Source organism: Eptesicus fuscus, chromosome 6 (assembly GCF_027574615.1).
Source record: "Eptesicus fuscus isolate TK198812 chromosome 6, DD_ASM_mEF_20220401, whole genome shotgun sequence".
NCBI lineage: Eukaryota > Metazoa > Chordata > Mammalia > Chiroptera > Vespertilionidae > Eptesicus > Eptesicus fuscus.
The window spans coordinates 4,493,060-4,499,943 of record NC_072478.1 but is presented as its reverse complement, the minus strand read 5'-3'; the positions used below and the strand labels follow the sequence as shown (position 1 = coordinate 4,499,943).

At 43.0% G+C, this 6,884-nt stretch overlaps 1 pseudogene; it reads right to left on the bottom strand.

The window, feature by feature from the left end:
• Positions 1-2,853: 2,853 nt before the first annotated feature.
• LOC103301670 (RNA transcription, translation and transport factor protein-like) lies at positions 2,854-6,622 on the bottom strand (annotated as a pseudogene).
• Between the last annotated feature and the right edge of the window lie 262 nt (positions 6,623-6,884).

The window sequence follows — 6,884 nt, the reverse complement described above, 5'->3', positions numbered from 1 at the left end:
GGAAATGATAACTTCTGAGTATTTTGTCCCTTCCATTCAAAAGAATAGAAGGAAGGACATAAGTTAGGGAGGAAGGGATGGAGAAAGAGGAAAGGAGTTCAGGTTACATCCAATTCACTATTAAATTTCTGATTGGTGACCAAGGGAAACGCATAATGAAATAATTATTTTACATGGAGAAAAGCTTTTATTATTGATTTTTAGATCAGACTCAGAGTAACGATGCTTTGCGACTCTTCTCCTGATGACATTATTTCTAAGAATGCCTGGGTGCATTTAAAGGACACTGGCTTGAATGAGATTTTAGCTAGTTTATGCCCCTTTTCCTTACTCACAGCTTGACATATAGATTCATGATAATGACTCAGGCTTCTTATTCATGTTCTGCTTTTGCCAAGATGCTTACTATAAACAACAACACTTTAAATCACAGTGGAGAGCTTGGCTTTCCAAAGGCACAATATTACCTTCATTTTTTGGTTCAAATTCCATCTACATCCAACGTGTTCTTATTGATGGCAGCTGAACACGAGTCCCCCCTTGTTGTAGGCAAGTGAAATAGAATCCCTCTATTTCCATTTCCTTTTGGAACATTTCCAGCAAATGATGGTATTGGAGGGATGATTTGGAGCACACTATCTCATTACTACTTAATGCTTTTCATTTTTAGTAGGTGCTACTAACTGCTCTGCATTAAATACTGATTTTTTTTTGCACTAAAGTAAAATATAACTTGAATATTCAAGATCATCCCTCGAGGATCAGCTAGTCATTCTAACTCTGTGCCATAACAACTTTAGATTACAAAAGGCAAGTGACCTCCTGGTTCATAGGTTGATGCTCAACCACTGAGCCATGCTGGTTAGGCAAGCATCCGTTTCTTAAGAAGCACATTAACAATTCCTCCTCTTTATTAATATCGAGAATTATGCTTTGGAATGAAATTCCAAGTGAGTTTTCCAGCTTAGAAAACGAATTCACTCTAGCCATCAAATTCTGAAAAACTATTAAAAAAAATACATGGACTCCAGTTGGATTCACTTCCAGGTCTTCCTCCAAGTCCTTAGGAGATGTATTGGCTAAAATGCCGTTAGTGTTAAGTATTTTTTAAAAATGAGCAAACAAGAAACTCCCACCTGGGTTAAACAATGACGAGATATGCTGAATGACCTAACAGGACGTTTGGAGGCAGGATGGGCTCAAGGATGGCTCAGTCCGGTAGTGGCCCTATTTCCTGTGATTCTCGGCTCTCTTCCTCCTGTATTGACCTCAGTCTCAGGGCTGGTGATGGGGTAGCGTTGGAGGTCTGAACCTCACACACACATGACCACACCCAGAAGAAGAGCTAGAGGGTCACTTCTGCTGGCATCTCTTGAGTTGTAGGCAGAATATTTCCCAGGAGCCCCAGCAGACTTCTCTTCAGGTTTCATTGGTCAAATGGGGCTCCCATTCCTCAGCCAATCCCTGGCGATGAGGAGCAGGATTACTAATCAGGCTCACCCACCATAAATCACATGGATTGCACAGGAAAGGGGAGTGCAAACACCCTAATAAAGCTGGATTCCTATTAGGAATGACAGGGATGAATGCTGAGCAGGCATCCCCTAGAGAGGAATTTCATGCATGCTTCATAATAGCTGCCTTCTTTCTGAACTGGTGACATGGAAAACATCTCATAGACATTGATTAAAATCTTAGATACTGCAATATTACTCATTTTTCAAAACAGCTTTTAGAATCTTACAAACATAATATTGATCAAAAGAAGACAGATACAAAAGAGAATGTGTACTGTATGATTCCATTTATATAAAGTTCAAAAACAGGCAAGACTTTATTGTGTTAGAAATAAGAGAGGCACTCGGCCGGTGTGGCTCAGTGGTTGAGTGTCCACCCATGAACCAGGAGGTCACGTTTGATTCCAGGTCAGGGCACAGGCCCAGGGTTGTGAGCTCGATCCCCAGTGTGGGGCGTGCAAGAGGCAGCTGATCAAGGATCCTCTCTCATCATTAATGTTTCTTCTATCTTTCTCTGTCTCTCCCTTCCTCTCTCTGAAATGAATAAAAATACATTTTTTAAAAAGGAAATACATTCAATAGGGACAGTTTCCTATTTGGTTGCATATTCCCCATCAAATTAAAAAAAAGAAAAGAAATGAGGGGTAATGATGGAGGGGGCATGAAGGGAGTCCTGGGTAGTGTTCTGTTTCTTGATTTGTCTGATTATAGAGCATGCGTTCCATTCGTGAAAATTCATCCAGCTGAACATATGTGATTTATGTACTTTTTTGGAATGTATGTTCTACTTCAGTGAAAAAGTTAAAGATGAAATTACAGTTTGAAGAACCAAGAGACTTCCCGCAATCTAATCTTTTTCTTTCATGTAAAGGAACCAACACCATGACCCAAAGGCTCCACTAACATCATCTAAACCCATGTCTGAATGATACACACTAAATTGTTATGAGTGGTACCTATGAGGAGGATTCGGTATTCCGGGAAAAGGAGTATGAAATAGTAGACATGGATATTGTCAGAATAAATTTTTGTACAGTTAAAATATTTTCTTATATTACATGTATAATTTTTAAAAAATAAAAACTACCACCTACTTAGCTTTCAAAATTCTTAAGAATCAAATCATTCTGAAAAACTGCACAGGCCAAGCCCGGCTGGCATGGCTCAGTGGTTGAGCGTTGACCTATGAAACCGGAGGTCACGGTTCGATTCCTGGTCAGGACACATGCCTGGGTTGCAGGCTCGATCCAGCCCATCAATGATTCTCTCTCATCATTGATGTTTCAATCTCTCTCTTCCTCTCCCTTCCTCTCTGAAATCAATAAAAATATTTTTTTTCCCGCTTTCCCAAACTTTATTAAAGAAAAAGCAATGATGGTTAATCTCTAAAACATAGTCAATTTTCTGGGATTCTTCCCTTGAAAATGTGATGTTTGATTTTGAAACACATACCACGGTGTGCATGGTTCCCATCTGTACTGAATAGGCGAGAGGCTGAAATCCTAAAAGGTCCATCTTCCAACTTTCCCCCGTCTGTGGTCTGTCTTTGGATCAGCAATAATTGCCTGAACAGCTACTCCGGTTTCATTAATTTTTGTCGGTAGCTCTCTGAGCTCTTCTATATGCGGCAATCGCAGAATTTGAGCAGCTTCATGAAGAACTGCGTCTCCTGTGTCAAAACCAAGACTATGCTTGTCTAAAGCAACAGGCAATCCCTCTTTTGCTTGATTTGCTTTAGCAACTGCATCCTGTGTCCGGCGTTCCTGGGCCAAAATGCAAATTGCCTTAAGCATTACCAGGTAATCATCATGACGTTGAATCTGAAGAAGGTTCGCCAAAGCCATCACACCAGCCTTAAAATCAGGATTATTGACATCCAAATTGATCAATGGCTCTGCATTTTTAGCTGCAGTGTCAGCACTTTTTGTATTATCAGATACCGAGTCCTTATATTTTTCAGCGTTATCTCCATATTCAAGTCTAACGGCTAAACCAAGAAGCCAGTCAATTGTTTCTTGTCGACCTTGAATCTTGAAAGGACAGCTAACATCTGTGAGATACTTTTCAAAGAACTTGTGCTGTGGATGTTTCTTAAATTACCTCTGTCTTCAGTCTTGTAGTGTCTGATTTTCTGGTCTTCAAGCCAAACAATAAAGTTTCTAAATTCTGTTTCATCTTCGCCGCTGAAGCCGGCGGGGTTGTGGTAGTCGAGGGTCAGTCAGCTTGCGGCGGAACCCGGTCCTGGCTTCCCGCTCTGTCCCCCGGGCTTCGGCCGGGGGAGGAGAGGCGAGGAGCGGTTGGCGGCCAATAAAAATAGTTTTAAAATGTGCAGGCCAATAATGGAGTCTTACAATTAAATAAAAATAATTACATGTTTGATGGCCATTCTATACAATAATGGTGTTTTACACTGAGAACCCTATTTTCTTTAAAGACGTTAAATACTACTGACAGAAAGGAGTGTGACAAAGAAACAGCTCTATTAGAAGATCCTCTGTAAGCATGAAGGACAATGACAGAAACAAAGCTGACCCCTAAAGCCAAGAAAATCTCCTCTGAGTGACAGGAGCAAGGCCCCAGAGCAGTGAAATGGAAGTTGGACAACCAAGATTCCCACAATTAGATGTAGTTCTCCAAAGACTTACTGAATGGCCACATCGCATTAGGGACACACAGACAAATGAGATATGGTCCTTTAATACCAAATGGCAGGCTGATCTCTACCCAGGGTAATGCTGTTAGTGCACAAAGGAGGGAGGGAGTAATTGGGCCCTGGGTGTGGTGAGGGGCGGTCAGGGGAGGTTCACAGAGCAGGTGACTTTACACTGGGCCTAAAGGACAGAGAGGATTTCTCCAGACAGAAAAGAAAGTAGGCAAACGCATTCTTGGGAGTGGAGGAGGAGGAGGATGAAGGTGAAGGCACCAGCACAAAGGCAACTGGCACTGGGTGTGGGGGTGGCAGAAGTGGGAGTGTGGTGGGGGGTTTCGCTGGGTTAGTGAGAAGCAGCAGGACGGAGCTGCAAAGGGCAGCAGAGTTCAAGCCTGGGGTGTGGTAGACCAGATACTCTGAATGGTGCCCGTGATCATACTGCCAACTCCTTAACAAATGTAAAATATCCTGCTTTATTTATTATTTATTTTATTGTTTAAGGTATTACAAATAGTAGTACATATGTCTCTTTTTCCCCCCATTGACTTCCTTCTGGCCTCCCCTACCCCCCCCCCGCCCCCTGGCACTTGCCCTCACTCCCCCACCCCCAGTGTCTTGTGACTATTGGTTGTGCTTATATGCATGCGCACAAGTCCTTCCCTTGTGCTTTTAACACTAACTCTGCAGGAAGAGCTGAGGACACTATTATGTTGTGAATGTGTCAGAGTTTTGAGTTTTCTTACAACATTTTTTTTTTATGTTTATGAGGTCACAAAAGAGTTGTGCTATGAAATTGATCACATGTACATTTTTTAAAATTAATTTACTTATTGTTTAAGGTATTACAAATAGTAGTACATATGTCTCCTTTCTTTCCCCCCCATTGACCTCCCCCTGGCCTCTCCTATCCGCACCCCCCTGCACTTGCCCTCACCCCCCCCCCCCGCCCCCCGCTCCCCGCAGTGTCTTGTGTCTATTGGTTGTGCTTCTATGCATGCACACAAGTCCTTCGGTTGATCTCTTACCGACGCCCCACCCCCCACATTCCCCCTGTGGTTTGACAGTCTGTTCGATGCCCTGCTTTTTAAAGAGCTGCTCAGCTCAAGAAATCAAGACCAGTAGCCCGGGGCCATCTTACTCAAGAGCCCGGGAGGATGAGGATGACGAAGGAGAAAGGGCAGGCTTGTAAGGGAGCTGGCCGGCAGAGTCACCTTGGGGATGTCACCTGGCTTCGTTACCCCCCGTGCTCCGCACAGGTGAAGTTCGGTGCGGGCCAGGCGATGGCTAGTGCCGGCTCTGGGTTCTGACCGTGCCAGCCGCTGTTTTTCCTCCCAAGCCTTCAGGCACACGGGGCGTGTTCCACTCGGACTCTGAGCAGCCAGGGCCCTGGGAAAGATCACTCTCCTTTTTCTATTCTCGTCCTCCGGAAATTTAGAGCCTAACCAAGTATTCAGGACTTTTTAATGTTCAGGTAAAAATAAAATATCAAGAATAGTCAGACGGCTAAAAGCGGCAGAGAAAAGGCAACCGCCCTGGCATTTTTACAAATCCTAAATTCTCCTCAGATAAAGTGAATAATGTGAACAGTGACGACCAGGAAGGAACATAAAAACACAGAGGACAACTTTTCTCTCTAGTCCACCAATACTTTTATTAGCAGAATCTCTAGCTTCAGGTATAGAAAATGGCTCAATAAACATTACTTTTGAAAATGGTAATCTCTTTGTTTAATGAACAATCTGTGTCTTTTAACAGGCGTGTAATTATGTAAGAGTGAGTGTGATGTTAGGAAGTCATCCTTTAGTAGAGATTTTTAGTTCAGGGAAACAGTGATCTAAAATTTCTTTACATCACATACGTTACTCGAATAAAGCATTCATTTGGCTATGCTTTTTTTTAATTTCAAAGAAATTATTTTCAGCTTCTCCGGGAGCTGCTGAGCAGTTGTGTTTCAATAGGCAGGCTCCTGTTGTTTTTGATCATTGCTTTGCCCCCGGGAAGAGGACTTATAAACGTTTGTATTCATTAAATCAATGAGAAAAGACACACGCACTCCTCAGCACCAGCGATGGGAATCTACGTTCAAACATGTGTACGTAATTTATTAAAGAAATTAGGAATTCGGGAAGAAGGAGAGAAGGAAGGAGAAATCAATAATAAGAAGGAAAAATTAAAATTTGCATTAGACAAATAGAATTCACAAGTGCTCTGGGGAAATATTTATCCCCGCATCTTTCTCACTTATCAGGGATGAAGAAATGTCCTGAAGACCCTGTTATCACTTTGAAGTGCAGCACTTTTTAAACTTATCCTGTCTTTAACTCCCTCTGGGGGGAAATTCACATTCTCATAAAACCGCTCCGGAAGGAACCTGTGAAAATCTGCAACGAGCAGCAGAAGCACTGACGCAATGCTTACCTGTCTCACTGACCCCATAGATAGCGTTCAGGGACATTGAAGCCCTCAGTTTCCACCGTGAGAGGCAAGAATGTGGGTTTTCTTTCGGTGCTAAGTAATAGATTACTTTACGGTGGACTTAGCTTCTCCGAATGACAATACTTCATTCCCAGTCTTTCCCAGGGGAAGAATGAACAAACAGTTAAATACCGAGGGAGAGAAACACCCAAGGTCAGGGTCCTCCTGTGCAATTCAGTTCAGAGCCCTGGGTCCCGCCCTCCTTGCTCCGCCCCACCCACAGCAGGTGCTGGGTTCAGCGC